The sequence below is a fragment of the Delphinus delphis genome, chromosome 5 (assembly GCF_949987515.2).
Source record: "Delphinus delphis chromosome 5, mDelDel1.2, whole genome shotgun sequence".
Taxonomy (NCBI): Eukaryota; Metazoa; Chordata; class Mammalia; order Artiodactyla; family Delphinidae; genus Delphinus; species Delphinus delphis.
Window position 1 is genome coordinate 74,795,468 of NC_082687.1, and position 15,712 is coordinate 74,811,179.

Genomic DNA, 15,712 nt, shown 5'->3' on the forward strand with positions numbered 1-15,712 from the left:
ATGAGAAAAAAAAGAAGACAGAAGGAAAAGGAAAGGGAGGCAGGCAGGTATCTGTGTTAGAGGGCAAGATGAATTCGAGAGGAGAAATGTTGTGAAAGCACAGGCGCTGACAGCCTGGGCCGGAGGCCGGGAAGGCCTCCTCACCACGCCCCTGAGAGGCAGATAACCGGGCATTTAGGATACCCACCCAAGGCAGGTCAGTCATAGCCCTAACCTGAGGCATCTGTGATACAAGGAAATAGAAAACTAGATAAGACTTATATACAGGAGGTAGGGGGGAGAAAAAAATGAACAACAACCCTAAAATGCTTTGAAAATGTGTATATGCCATTTTCTAGGCTCTCAGATTGGGAGTGCTGTCAGTTCTTTGGCAAATCTTTTCTGTTTCTAGACATTTTTACTTTATAGATGAGGGAACAGGCTCAGAGAGGTTAAGTGATTTGCTCAAGATCACACAGCTGGTGTGAAGAAAAGCCATGACAGCAATTCTGTGTTCAGTTTTCTTTTTTCCCCCACTGGATATACTAAAGGTATGAAATGCAGAATTCTAAGTATTCCTGGGGACTGGGTTAGGGGGTAGGGCCCAGAGAAACGGTTTTCGTAGTTGCCTAACCTGGCTGTGTGTGAGATTCCAAAGCCAAAGTCACTTCTTTCTTCTCCTCTCTACAGCCTTGGTCTCTTTTCATAGAGTAGGCTTGACAGTCACTCGATAATTCTGTTTTCTCATTTCTCAGTTCCAAGAGCAGGTAGGTGCAAGCGGCCCACTTGAGCTCCAGACTCCAGCCATGTCCATATGTAGTTTCTGTAAAGCCAGGCCGAGGATCCCTGGACACCCTCTCTTTTTATCTTGTTAACCCTGGTGGTACCAAGAGGCACCTGACATTCTGGGTATGCTAATAATTCAGTGCCAGCAAGTTTCTGTTATCCTCCAGTTGTAATTGTTAACTCGAATGGAATGCAAAACTTCTGGTTTGGAGCAGAGTTGGTTTTTAACTGTGAATTACTTGAGGGATATGGAAAATGGGGAGTACATTTTGTGTTTGGTGGAAGATGGTTTATGAAAAGCTTTTTTGGAGTCGGATTTCCTCTGAAAAATAGAAATCTACGGTACATGTGTAGTTGCGCCGGTGTCTACAGATTCACGGGGTGGGGGTGGGGGGACTCTACCCTCTGTTAACTCTTGCCTTTAACACTTTTTCATTTAGAAAGCCAAGACTTGCTTGGGGATTAGAACAATGAGCTTATCATAATGCCGCTTTAACCAAAACAGAACACCACACAAAACTCGAATGCTTCTAGTATTAAGGTTTCTTTCTGCGAGCCCTTCCCCTAGCCGCCCTCCATCCCACCCCTTGCAAGTCTGGGATACTTTTCCCCTTAAGGGGAAGTGTGGAAATAGAGCCCGCCTGTTCATTTGCATCATTGCACATCACACGATATCTCTGCGACCATTATATTGTGTTCTCTCAATGGTGTTTGCTCTGAGGGTGGGACTCAAGGCTGTTTAGTGTCTCGTAAAACATTTACCAAAAGCACTGAGCCATGGTTTTGAAGGGCATTCCGTTGCCAGAGCGTGTGGGAGGAGAGAGCCAGCCGGGGAAAGAGCGCTCCAGGTGTTTGGCAGGTACTTGTTTCATAGTTTAGAATTTATACATGTTTAGAATTTCAGATTGCGTACCGATTCGGCTTCCCTTCTGCTGAAGGGGCGGGAATGGTGAGGGGATGAAGGGGGCCGAGTGATTGCTTTGCAAACTCTTATTTTTCCGTGGCCTGGAGTCCCCGGATAATTGTAATCTTCAGTTTCAGTCAAAGGTTGTTTTCAGTTTTACTAGGGAGAGTTGTGTGTCATGGAGAAGGAGGTGAAATCTGCCTGTGCTTGAGGTTTTCCAGGGGCCTGAATCAGAACTTAGCATTTGTTCTAGCGAAGAATTTGGAACCAGGTGCGGCGTTTCTAGGAGACGACGTGTAACCTTGTGATTTGCGCTTCATTATACCCCGTGACTCATTCCATGAAGAGCTTTCGCTAAATGGTGGTTCTGGTTGCTCGAAAATACTCTTAAACTTTCTTTCCTCCCCCATCCCCTACCCCGATTAAAGGTCAGCTTGAAAGACTGCTTCTTATCCTCAACTTTTGTTTTTAGAACGCAGTTGCTAGGAGTAACTTTATATACTGGTCATACATAGTTTTGGAGAAACTAATGACAGTATTTCTTGAGAATACTAAGTATTTCTATTCTAGCTTATTTTTTTTTCTTTTGTAGAAAATACGAGCGTACATGATAAAACTAGAGCCGTAATCAAATGTTTCCATTTGATCAAGTGTGATAATGATATCCTGGACACAGATACCTGGAACTGTGTTATTAGTGGCTAAAACCCAAACAGGAGATAGGAAAATCTAGAAAAAGAATAGCTGCAAAAGATTTCTGTAATGGCCAGTTTCTGGGGAAAGAAGTTGCAGTATAGTCTTTGCGGTGTAACAAGCATATGGAATCTTTCGTGTGTTTATCTTATGGTGGGAAACCTCAGCATGAAGAGGGAACTAAAGTTAAGATTAGACTGCAAGCATATTGATTTATGAAAGAATGTGATTTGGGTATTCTTTTGCCCAGTGACTCTGGCAGTAAGAAGCTGAGAGTCTTCTGACAAGTTCCCAGTCATTGCAAAATGGCTGGAATAAATGATTGTTTAAAAATTAGAGGAAACTTCCTTCATGGGAAAAATGTCCCTGTGGCTTTGTGTACTTAGGCAAATGGGACTAAATCTAACAACTATGGAGGGCCAAAGACATCCAGTTCACTTGAGGGAGAGCAGATTTAATTATTTTTATATGAATATAAGAAAATTGAATTTAGCATTGAGTCATTTCACTACCCTGACTACTGGAAGTTTATGTAACTTGCCACAATCAGATCAATATTGTTCTTACCTCTTCTAAAATTTCAAAACAGGGGTAAGAATACTTGCTCTCTACTTGTCTGTCCTATAGATGCACCTAGATTGCTTAAGAGTCTGTCAAACTTTTGACCTTCAATGATACCTCATAAATCCAAAATAGACCCTGACCGGTGAAGGAAGTCATGTGTTAATTCCACTGTCTCTGAAGTAGATTGATACAGTTTTACATTTGAAATTTTGTCAGAGGAACTGAAAGACTGGAAAAAATTCTAAAAATAAATCACCTTTAGATACTTGTCATTCCCTGCTTCCCTTTATTTCACTGGGAAATTCCTATTCGGTGCAGTTCCTTTGTTTGGCTTTTTAAAATTAGAAGTCCCAAAGATCTGTATGGAATTGTAAGAAACGAAGGTCAGCAAAGGCTACATTTACATCTCTCATTAGGAGGTTGTGTGGGGGGGGGGGGCACGCGGGGCCTCTCAGTGTTGTGGCCTCTCCCGTTGCGGGGCACAGGCTCCGGATGCGCAGGCTCAGCGGCCATGGTTCACGGGCCCAGAAGCTCCGCGGCACGTGGGATCTTCCTGGACCGGGGCACGAACCAGTGTTCCCTGCATCGGCAGGCGGACTCTCAACCACTGCGCCACCAGGGAAGCCCTGTCATTAGGAGTTTTTGCAGTTACATGGTAGTTTGTTAATTGATCAACTCAGATATCAAATTAAACCCTGCGTACATTGGCCGCTATCTGTGGCATTTTAAACTTTGCTGCTATTCCATGTGATATGTTAATAATGCTTCTATATCAGGCTGGCTTTATAAGGCGTATATTTGAGTAAAGTCTCTCTGCAAAGATTGTTGTCATCTGTTCCTTCTGTCCTTTAGACTGCAAGTTCTTGGTTTATAATATGTCATAAAGGTGAAATCTCCAGGGACAATAATAGGCCCCAAATTAGGCGGTGGTTTGCAACATGCGGTAATGCCCAAGGAGTCATGGTTGTTTTGGCTTGCTTGGACAGAGCTGTCACCAGAAGGTATGGGTGGGTGACACCACCTTTTTGGGTGCCCGTGCCAGGAAGGTCACATTCATGGGAACTTGGGATCAGAGCTATGCAGGCAAACTAGAGGAATCATCATAAAGACCCAGGGCTACTTTGGGCTGGTTTTGTTTTGGTAAAAACTGAATTTGTATAGGTTAATCAAGCAACGGTTAAAAATCCTTCACTGGTCTAGTAACTCAAGGTCTTGAGTTAAGGCAAAAAACAGTCTTCACAGTAGTCAAAAAATTAACACCATTATGTCCGTCCGGGCCTCACTCTGTGCCATTGGCTCTTGGTTTAGACATCTTTCAGTAGAATTCCTGTTTTCTCAGTGCACAATAAATCAGAACTCTTCTTTGTTGGCTAATGATCATTCACTCATTGAACAAGTACTTACTGAGGTCTCATTCTAGGCTAGGTTCTTATCTCTCAGTTCTCAAATGTCCCTTCCTCAAGGTGGCCTTCCCAGACCCCCTAAATTAGGTCCTATACCCCTGCCCCTTTAAGATAGTCATCACCCTTGTTTTATATCAATACTTGCCTCTTCTGCCAAAAAATAAGTCCCCCTTACATTATGGATTGCAAGTGTCTTATTCACCACTATATCTCCAGTGCTTAGCACATACTGGGCATTCTAAAGACAGGTACCAGATACATGAATAAATGAGTGAAAGAAAGCAAATGGTAAGAACCAGGAAGGTTAGCGGCAGGCATGTAACAATGAAAAATAGCCCCTGATAACAGGGAAGGGGCAAAAATTACTGTCACCCAGTTTAGAAGCAATGGCCCCTGAAGCCATCATTTCCTCTCAGCTCAGCTCAACCATATAAGTTTCTAAGGATAGCCTTGGTTCACCAAGAAGAAGAATGTGCGCAGTAGCGTTTAAGCTGATAGGACTACAAATCATTTTATAAAGATTTTCATCCAAGAAAGTAATAGTTTTCTTACTTAAATGGATATATTCAGTTATTTGGAAATTTTAATATATGAGTAATATTTTATTCCTACAATTATGAGGTACCAGTGAATATATTTATCACTTATACAAAAAGAGCCTAGAAGAATGCATGAGAGAAAAACTTCATGTAATGAAATTAAGTCAAGTAAGTGCTTTAGAAAATATTATTTCAAATATTATTTATTCAAGTATAACATAAAGGCAGTAAAATGAACAACTCTTAAGTGTACAGCTTGAATTTTTACATACACTTGTGTAACCACCAGTCTTAGTTCAAGGTACAGAACATTTTCAGTGTCCCAGAAGGCTCCCTTGTGCCTCTCCTCTCTGTCACCCACCCTGCTCCAGGTAACCATTATTCTAACTTCTATCACCATACATTAGCTGTTCTTGAACTTCATAAAAGTGGAATCATATGTATGTGCTCTTTTGTACCCGGCTTCTTTCACTCAACATTACTTTATATATTCCTTCATTGCTGCATAGTATTTCTTTGTAAGAATACACCACAATTTAATAAATTTGGTGGTGGTGGGGATTAAAAACATGACTCTATGAGCTGCAAATTATTCCCTGTGTGTGCCAGCCCTTTCAAATTAAATGATCTTATAAAAGGTGGGTTGGAAATGTTATCACCTGAAAGGGCGGAAGGAGAGAAGTCTTTCTGGGAGTGGATTTGCTAAGTACTCTGCACAGGCTGTTTGTTTAAGTGAAACCAGCACCCTAGGAGGCGACTCCCACGGTTTGCAGATGAGAAAACTGAGCCTGAGAAAAGTTTCATGACTTCACAGTTGGTCTGAACTAACACGCAAGTGGTTAGTTACAGTAGAGAGCAAACCTGTCCTGGCAGAGACTGTGCCAGGTGACTGCTGAGGCTGTGCTACCTCATTAACAAAGACTCAGCTTTTATACGGCAGTGCAGACCTGTGTGCCTCCTGCTGGAAAGCTGGCCATTGACCTGACTTTTCTTAGGTCATTTTTTCTATCTTTCCCTTCAAAGTTTGTTTTGTTTTGAAAACAAGCAAACTTTTCTTTATGAATAAATTTTTGTGGCTTATGAATTATTTTTTGAGTTGCGCGTGGTGTAATCTAAAATCTAATTAGCAACTATTGAGGTTTTTTTTTTTTTTTTAATTTTGGCTGTGCCACACCTTGGCCATGGCAGTGAAAGCACCAAATCCTAGCCAGTAGACCACCAGGGAACTCCTTAAGATCAGGTTTCAATATCAATGCATAAAGAAATGTTCAATCACCATAAGAAAGGATGGGTGAATTTCAAGTCAGAATTGCTGAGAAATTTCCTGGGAGGCAAAAGTCACATCTTTCAATGTGGAGTTTGAAGTGTTTTAAATCCTAACTCCCAGAAGGGTCTATATGTTGAATTCTCTGACTCATCTGATCATCTTGGAAATGAACAAAATTTCTAAATTTCCTTTTCCTCACTACCTTTCTTGATTTTCCATCCTACAAGTATAGGCATTCACAAATGTTCCATTCCTGCTTCAAAATTTATCAGAAACTTGCTTAGAATGTCCTTCAGTTAGACTAACAAAAGGGAGCATATACCCTTTAGATTTTTTTTTTCTAGTTGGGAATAAAAGAGGTTATGTTTTTAATTTTGCATTAATATTGTAAGGCAGATCAGTGTGATCAGGTCATCATTTCAGTGAGACCACAGATAAGCGTCCCCCAATGCCCAGAGGAAGACAAGAGAATACCCTGAGTGTCGCAATCAATTGTTTTAAGTCACTTTTAGAAAAAGCAAGAGATGCCCGGATTCTTTGCTTCAAAGGTATCATTATTTTCTCAGTTAGTAGAAATCCCCTTTCATATGGGATGCTTGAAAGCAGTCATTGAAGGTCTGATTTGATTCTTTTTAACTTGATGAACCACCACAGGAACAATATCTTGTATTTGTATACTTCAAAAAATACTTTCCCAAATTTTTATAGTTATCTTTTTTAAAAACTTCTGAGATGTAACATATACCCATTTTGTATATGAGAAAGCTGAAATAGAGAACCTAAGGTCACACCTTGTTAGGGAGAGAGGTGACATCCAGACTTTCGGCCTCCATGTTGCCACCTCTTCCCACTGCCCACATAGCCACCCAAGCAGTGTTTGGTGAACTGCATCAGCCATTAAAAATAGCTCTCCTTCAAAACCGTCTTTGGTCTGTGATGGCTTCGCAAATCATACCATTTGACTGTGCACTTACTAGATGTCAGGCATTGCACTGGCTACTATATGTATATTATCCCCAATTCTTGAAACAATCCTGCAAGCTAGGAATCATTAACCCCCTTTACAATTGGGGGAACTGAGTCACTGAGAGCTCAAGAGCCTTGAATAAAGCCACATCACTTAGTAAATGCTGGAATCTGCCTTCACACTCAGATTAGTTTGACCCCGAAGCCCATTCAGTTTCCCCACGCCATCCTGCCTCTCATCAGTCAATAGTGTCTTTCCATTATCTTCTCAATTACAACTGAGACAAGTGCAGGAGCCCTAAAACAAATTGTTGACAAGTCTTAACTCACCTCAACACATCTTCCTGACAAATGGGCATTTTCTTTAGAACTTAACAAAGACATGTACTGGGTTGTATTCAGTTAAAAAAAAATTTTTTTTTTAACTCTTGGAGCCATAGGAAAACTAGATTTGGTTGCCATGTGGTCAAGTGTTGAGTGCAGAGGGTCCTGTCTTCATCAGTGAGACTGGGGGACCCCTGATGGGGATGCTGGAAGAAAGGGTAGCTCTTTGAAAAGGTGATTTGGTCCAGGTGATTCTCAAGATCTCTCTAACTCTCAAGATTGTTGTGTTCTAAAAAACAGTTCCATGATGGAAAATTGGAGAGAAGTGTTCAAAGCCACTGCTTATTTCTCTCCATCGGAGTTATTGTTTTCCTTCACCAAACAGCCATGTCTTGAAGTGGAATCAAGTTGTTTCCAGCATCCAAGACAACTATAGTGTGGCTGCAGATAGGATGGTCTCAAAAAACTGAGTCAGCCAGAAAGATACCTTGGATGCTAGTTGGGTACAAAAAAACACCGTCATGAGGTTGACTACATATTGGTCTTGTCCTGTGTGATAAAACCAGAGCCAGCCAGCAGCTGAGCGTTCTGCCCTTCCCAGTACAGTGGCTTTCTCTGTACAGCACTTTTACTTTTTCGGCAAATTTACCAACCTTCTGGCAGTTACTGTTAGGATTAATTGAGATAACATGCAGTATATGAAAGTATCTGGCACATCGTGGGTGATCTTAGTTTGCCTTCCTCTCAAACAGGATTTCCTGGAAGGAAGTTGGCACATGTGAATGGAACTGGACTCTTACTTAATAGTGAATTCAGTGGTTTGAACATTGTCACATAGACTTTCTTCCCCCTTAAGGATTGTGAAACCTCACCATTTAAATTCCCCATTGTTGAAGTGAGCTCCATCTCTGTGTCAATTGCAAATGCAAACTTTGAGTAGAAACAAAACAAAGGCTTTTATTCTACTCCTCTAATTAAATGGCTTCTTATTGTAAAGCTGTAAGAAATGCCCACTTTTTCATTTTTTAATAACAAATAGCGTAGTTCATAGGCACGTTTGAATAGATATGTCAGACAGAGTAAGATCATATAATGAGGGTGTTAAACAGGGCATCTGCACACATCACAAATGATTGAATATAATCCCATTCATAAAATGATAAGGGCTTTACTTGCTACATAATAGGGTAGCTGTTTTCATTGGAATTTTTAAATGAAATATTTTGTAGAAGATGTCAGCCTCTGAGGAGTTGGGGTGCTATAGAAAGAACACTGACCAGGAATCAAGGAATTGATTTATGCCTGGGCCTTCTTCCAACTCATCTGTGACTTAGAGAAATTTCTCCATGCTTCTGGCTGCTATCTCATCTGTGTACTGTCACGTTGTATGCCTCTCAGGAGCATTCTGCTGTTCGTGCAGTAAAAGTTTTGTTTTGCTTTTAATTCTAGGAAGTGACACTGATTTGGATATTGTACTGTTATTCTATAGAAAAAAATTAAATATCAGAAGATTCTGGCCTATGAAGTTTAGTCCAACCCTTCTTTGTCTTTGCCATAAGAAAAATTAAGGAATAAAGCAGAAACTAACACACCATTGTAAAGCAATTATACTCCAATAAAGATGTTAAAAAAAAAAAAAGAATTAAGGCAGCTTATTCTTAAAAGTAAAAAAAACAACAAACAACCTTTTTCATTTTTATAATTTGCCTTCAGAAGTTGACTGTCCTTTGCCCTCCCTAAGCACTTCTTTGGTAAAAAAAACCTGCCGCATACAGATATTTCACAAATGGCCTATTTCTGGGCCACGTAAAAGTGGTGACCAAAATAAGAAATTTGAGTGGAATGTGAACAAATTAAGTTAATAGTGATAATTTTTGATGGGGAAGGATTTTCAACACAAAGAAGTCATTCAGTATTTTATTAATTCAGTATTCTATTCACAAGGTCTTATCATGGAATCTGAGAAGTAAAACAACAAAAAAGTCGAAAGGAACAGTCTAATTCACAAAAGAGAAATACTGGTGATAACACAAGGAAGAAAGTCAGTTTTGCAAATAACCTGCAAATTAAAACAACAGTGAGGTACCATTTTCCTGCCATGAAAGCCAACTTCCTTATATATGTCTGGTGGCCACGCATATTGGTATGACCTAGTAGGGAAAACAGTTTGGCAATATATATCAAGAACCTTAGAAATGCTCAATCCAGTAATCCCATGGATGGGATTCTGTTTGAAAGAAATAATGTAGAAGAATGTAGAGGAACACCACTGAAGAATCAAACACCCAAATTCCCACCCATGATGAGAGAGAGAGAGGGTTTACAATTTTATAGTTAATTATCCATATTTCCATATCCTATCTTCTTTCTTCCCTGTGGCCTTTAATAAGAAATCATCTACCCCAGTGTGTGTGTGTGTGCGTGTGTGTGTGTGTGTGCGCGCGCGCGTGCGTGCGTTTGTGATGTTTCTGTTTTCCATGGTGAACACTGATTTTTTTTTGGATAATCAGAAAAAGCATATGAAAATGTTATTTCTAAAGATCACTGAAATTCAGAGTCTCCTGCTGCCCGAGCCACAAGATAAAGAGAGTAAACAACTGTCCAAGGTGACGGGAGCAGAAAGCAGTGACCATGGGACGAAGCTTTTTGACCTTCCAACTGTATGCTGCTAGTAAGAACGCTTGCACCCTCTGAGTCTTTTCAGAATGCCCAGGACTGGTGTTACTTGTGCCCACAGCTCTCCTCCACTGCCTCCTCCCGAAAATGCGAGTATGCAGTTCACCTTTCATGAATGATCTTCTTCCGTGATCTGGAGGAAACCTTCTCCTTCCAATTCCTGTCACCCACTGCTGGCCATAAGCAGCCACCAGAACCTCTGCAGACCTCACCTCTATGTAGCCTCCCTCTACCTTGAGACCACGTTGTAAGGAGGATTCCTCTGCCCAATGCAGACTCATCATACTTCTATTGCATTTGTTCTTCTCTCTCAGCTTTAGGTTCTGATTTCAAGTCTTTGTAGTTCTTGTTTCAAAGACAGGGAGTGAAAGAAGAGGGAAGATATAAAGGTCAGATTTTAGTCACCGGTTCTGAGCCTGTGACGCAACACTGTCCTAGTCTGTTCAGGCTTAACAAATTCAACTGTTTTCAAGTTCTATATCATTGAACAGTGACTGGTTCACACAGTCATTAATCTCTCTCCCGCCTCTCCTCTTCCGCCTCGCCCCCCATCAGAGAGATGGGAAAAACATGCACTAAACCAGGGCATTTATTTCTCAACAACACTTGGAGAGTCCTGTCCACATCCTCATTCATACTTGACTTCTCAATTCAGACCAGGCTCATTCATTGAATGAAGTTCTGTACTCTTTTCTGAACAGAGTAACAAGGACCAATCAAACAAATATCCTCTGGGAAATAACGTCAACATAATTACAATACAACAGGCGATTTGTCCAATTCGGCAGACCCACCCTAGAAGGCAGGCAGGCAGACCTGCTTCAGACATACCCAAAACAGCTAAAAATGCCCAAACTTGACCTTCGTGTGTGTTCATTCTGGTGAGCTGACAGGCCAGAATCAGGGGGTTTTGCTGCAGACTGTGTTAATGCTTAAGACTGCCTGGATGGGAGATTGAGCTGGGGGAAGCAGGAGATGGAGGAAGGAATATGTGTGTGTGTTGGGGCTTGTGGTGGAGGTGTGTGTGTAATTGGTGGAAGTGGTTTTGTGGTTACTTAATATTGGTGTCAGGAAGGGAATTCTGCCTCTGGAAACGAAGAACTAAAAGACTAAAGTAACATCACTTGAGCTACTGAGCTTCATTTGACTCTCATCTGAACCTTTATTGAATCTTGAAAAAGATGACCTCAAATATTCATAGTGCATTAAATGATATTGGTGCCTTCTGCTCACCACTTGAATGGAAAGGGCGTTGATTAGCTCCTTGCCCTCTACCAGACTGGATAACAACATTTCTAAGACTTACTAATCTGCCCCAAATCTCTTATTCTTCTGTCTGGGGGCTACCCTATGAATCTAGACCTGTGTGTCCAATACAGTAGCTAATAACCACATGCAATGCAACTATTTAAGTTTAATTAATTAAATATAAATAAATTAGGTCCTTGTTTGTACCAATACATTTCAAATGCTTAATAGCACTTGCTTGGTAGCCACTGTATTAGACAGTGCAGATATAGAATGTTTCCCTCATCACAGAAAATTCCGTTGGACACACTGATCAAGATAACCTGTTCAGGATCTGAGAGTATGAAGTAAAGGCCATGCATCCCTCTACCCTCTGAGATTAGAACCATAAGCAACAGAACTCCTGGATTTGTTTTATATGCCCCCTTATTTCTGTTTTCCACATCTTTGCCATACAACCTTCACTGTAACTTTTATCTTCATGTTATATGAGATATGTATGGCCTTAGGTTGCAACGGTCAAGTTCAAGTTTTGATTATGCTCAAATTAAGACCAGGAGTATTTCCCTGTTTTTATTTTACTCTTCATCATAAATGAAACCATCATCTGATCTCCTGTGCACATTTGGACTCCAAATTAAACCTTCAGTCACCTGGAGCTTTTGTTTTATTCCTACTATTTTTTTGACATTGTGGAATTCAATGAAGAACATAATTTTTCCAGAGCCCAGTTTAAGTACCTATTCCCCTTGCAGACATTTCTTCAAAAACTTAGAACTTGAAATTCATCAACAAGTGAAAACTGAATAAGAGACATGACATAGACCAAAGAGTAGATCACAGGCCCATAGTCTATGTTTTCTGTAATGGATTTATTACTAAAAAGTTGTGGTTAAAGGGAAATCTAGCAAACCAGTCGAGTTTTCAATGTGTTGAGGAAGCAAAAGAGAGTACTGGGGTAGATCATTTTGTAAAGAAAAAACTTATTTTGTTACATGACCTAAATCACCTTCTAATTCATCTGTTTGGTAAATTCAGAAGCCCATGTGTTGTGTGGTTATTTCAGTAAGGCTTATACCTACATAACCAGTCTGTTTGGACCTCAGATCAGTTCATTAAATACAAAATTAAGTCGAGTTGTTTAGGATCAAGTAGATGAAAATGTTATTGGTTTTTTATATATTTATTTATTTATTTTTGTTTGGCTGAGCCACGCAGCATGCTGGATCTTAGTTCCCTGACCAGGGATTGAACTCACGCCCCCTACAGTGGAAGTGCAGAGTCTTACTGGTTGTATTTTTTAAATGCCACACCTTACGTGTTGGAATTGTTTGGGCCTGGCTGTGGGTTTTTCCTAAAGGTGTTTTAGGAATTCTTTATATACAGTGTTTCTTCATAGTTATAATTATATTACTATAGAGTTTGCAAAAGAGACATTCACTGAATGAATGAATGTATGACAATGCTATCTTTATGTAATATGACTAACCCAGTAATTCTAAGACCTGCAGTTATGACTTGGGTGTTTCTAATTCATTCAAAGGAGTCATAAGAATTTAAAAAATTCTAGTAACAAATCGAACTTAGATTCACTTTAATTTTATTTTTTTAAAGTTTTTTTTTTAATTTATTCATTTTAATTTGTTTATTTTTGGCTGCGTTGGGTCTTCATTGCTGTGCACGGGCTTTCTCTAGTTGCGGCGAGCAGGGGCTACTCTTCGTTGTGGTGCGCGGCTTCTCATTGAGGTGGCTTCCCTTTTTGCAGAGCACAGGCTCCAGGCACACAGCCTTCAGTAGTTGTGGCTCGTGGGTTCAGTAGTTGTGGCGCACGGGCTTAGTTGCTCTGTGGCATGTGGGATCTTCCAGGACCAGGGCTCGAACCCGTGTCCCCTGCATTGGCAAGCGGACTCCAACCACTGCACCACCAGGGAAGCCCTATACTGCCATCTTTTGTCAATTTCCCTTTTTGTTATACTCATGCCAAACTCAGGCTTTTTTTTTTTCTTTCTTTTTAACTGTTTACTTCAAAGTAAATAAACTCAAATAATTTGAAAAATTATGTGCTCTAGTTGTCTTAATAATTTCTTTTTACAGTTGGTTTCTTCATTAAGGCTTTGAACAAGGCCCCCAGAGTATGCTTAAGTCTCTTTTTCACCATTTTATTATTTTATTATAATAATTTCAAACATACAGCAAATTTGGATCTTACAATGAACACCCACATACCCAAAACTTGAATTCTGCCATTAGCATTTGCTATACTTGCTTTATCATTATCTACCTCTTAATCCATTCCTCAATCCATATATTCTCTATATTTTTTTGATGGCCTTCAAAAACAAAGTGCTGAACTTTGGGATACTTACCCTGAAATACTTCATTAACTAAAGTTCAATATTTGTTTATAGTTTTTTTAGATAAAATTTGCATAAAATGAAATGCACTCATCTTAGGTGTATATTTACTGAGCTTTAACAAAGGCATACCCTGGTGTAACCCAAACCTCAGTCATGATAAAGACATTACCATCACTCCAGAAAGTTCTCTTCGTGCCCCCTCCAAGTCAATCCCTGCCCCTACCCCTATCTCCCAGAGTCAACCGCTGATGTTATTTTTCCTACCACATGTTAGTTTTGCCTGTTTTCGAATTTCATATAAATGGAGTTTACTCAGCATGTACTCTTCTGTGTAAGACTCCTTTTACTCAGCACGTTTTCTGCTAATCTGTGCTAATAAGCTAGTGAGCCATGATATTGCATGTATCTGATTTTAATGAGCAATATTCCATTGTATGACTATATCACAGTTTGTTTATCCATTCTCCTATTCTCAGCAGATTCTTTTTTTTTTGGCCGCACAGCATGTGGGATCTTAGTACCCCGACCAGGGATCGAACCCGCGTCCCCTGCTTTGGAAGGCAGATTCTTAACCACTGGCCGACCAGAGAAGTCCCACAATTTATTATTAATCTTCATTAATTTTTAAAAATATTTATTTATTTATTTTCCTTTTTTCTTGGCTGCGTCGGGTCTTAGTTGTGGCACATGGGATCTTTGTTGAGGCATGAAGGATCTTTTTCCTTACGTTGTGCGATCTGCTCGGGTTTCTCTCTAGTTGCGGTGTGCAGGCTTCCCTCTAGTTGTGGCGTGAGGGTTTTCTTTCTCTCGTTGAGGCGTGAGCTCAGTAGTTGTGGCACATGGGCTTAGTTGCCCCGTGTCATGTGGGATCTTAGCTCCCTGGCCAGGGATGGAACCCGTGTCCCCTGCATTGGAAGGTGGATTCTTAACCACTGGACCACCAGGGAAGTTCCATAATTTATTATTAATCTTCATTATTATGATGTTAAGGACTTCACCTAAGTGGAAAAACTCACAGTGTTCAATTAAGAAGAGCATTCCCATGAAAATGCAGTGTTTTGCCAATAAATTGGAGCTTTGAAGGGATGTGGTTGTAAAGACACTAGTGGGCTTTTGAGCTACAGGAAAATAACTATCACAGTGCCACTTGAGTTGTGAATTGATCTGGAGTCAATCATAAAGTGAATTTTACATGAACTTTGGGTTGGGAGAAAAGAAATCTGACCTTTAGTGCTAGCCCTACCACTAATTAGTAACTTTGTCATCTTGAGAAATAATCCAGTCACCAAAAGGAAATGAGGGGTTGAGCGAGATGATCTCTAAGGTGTGGTTCACGTCATTAACCATTTCTCAAATAATGTGCTAAGCTTTGAGGGCACAGTTAGGAATAAGACATATCTTTTGGTCTTCACGCTGTTCACAATGTAGGAGTGCCAAATGGTGTTCTCCAGCTGTAAAGTGTCTGTGATATTGCTGATTCATTGTGTACCTCCTTTTGGGCAAAGCACAATATAGTCAATGGATGAATGAGTGAATTGAATGAATTAATGAATAGAAGCAAAACAAGAACACTGTAATGTAGCTAAGGTGACCGATAGGTCTACAACCAGTTGTAATATAAGCAGAATATGCTGTCTGCTGTAATAAAGACTCTGTGCTTGGGGAACAGTGGAGGAATGACTAAATAAGATGTGATTCTGAAGTAGTAACTGCTTCCTCATAGAGTCTTTAGGAAAAGAAAGTCTAAACAGTAAGTCACATTTCTGATGTAGGAAAACTTCTCCATGTATGTATTTCCATGTACCTGAAAATGTAAATAAATGATACATTTTGGAATCTAAAAGCCCTGTTGGTAGAGTATAAGATCCATATGCTGTAGATCTTAAATTTCACCCTTTTTGATTTATTTTTGAATGAATGTGTGGAGTTTTGTTTTTCTGTCTGAGGTAGCCTTTCTCCCTAATTTTTGCATTTCAGTCCCCTCCCGCATTTATATATTCATTCAA

The 15,712-nt window shown here is 40.1% G+C and overlaps 1 protein-coding gene across 2 annotated transcripts in view; it reads left to right on the forward strand.

Moving 5' to 3' along the window:
• Nucleotides 1–1,265: 1,265 nt before the first annotated feature.
• RBM47 (RNA binding motif protein 47) overlaps nt 1,266–15,712 on the forward strand; it is a 79,164-nt gene continuing 64,717 nt past the window's right edge. For both annotated transcript variants that reach the window (XM_060012667.1, XM_060012668.1), the window contains exon 1: nt 1,266–1,624. The gene's annotated coding sequence lies outside the window, so the exon portion shown is untranslated. The remainder of the gene's footprint in view (nt 1,625–15,712) is intronic.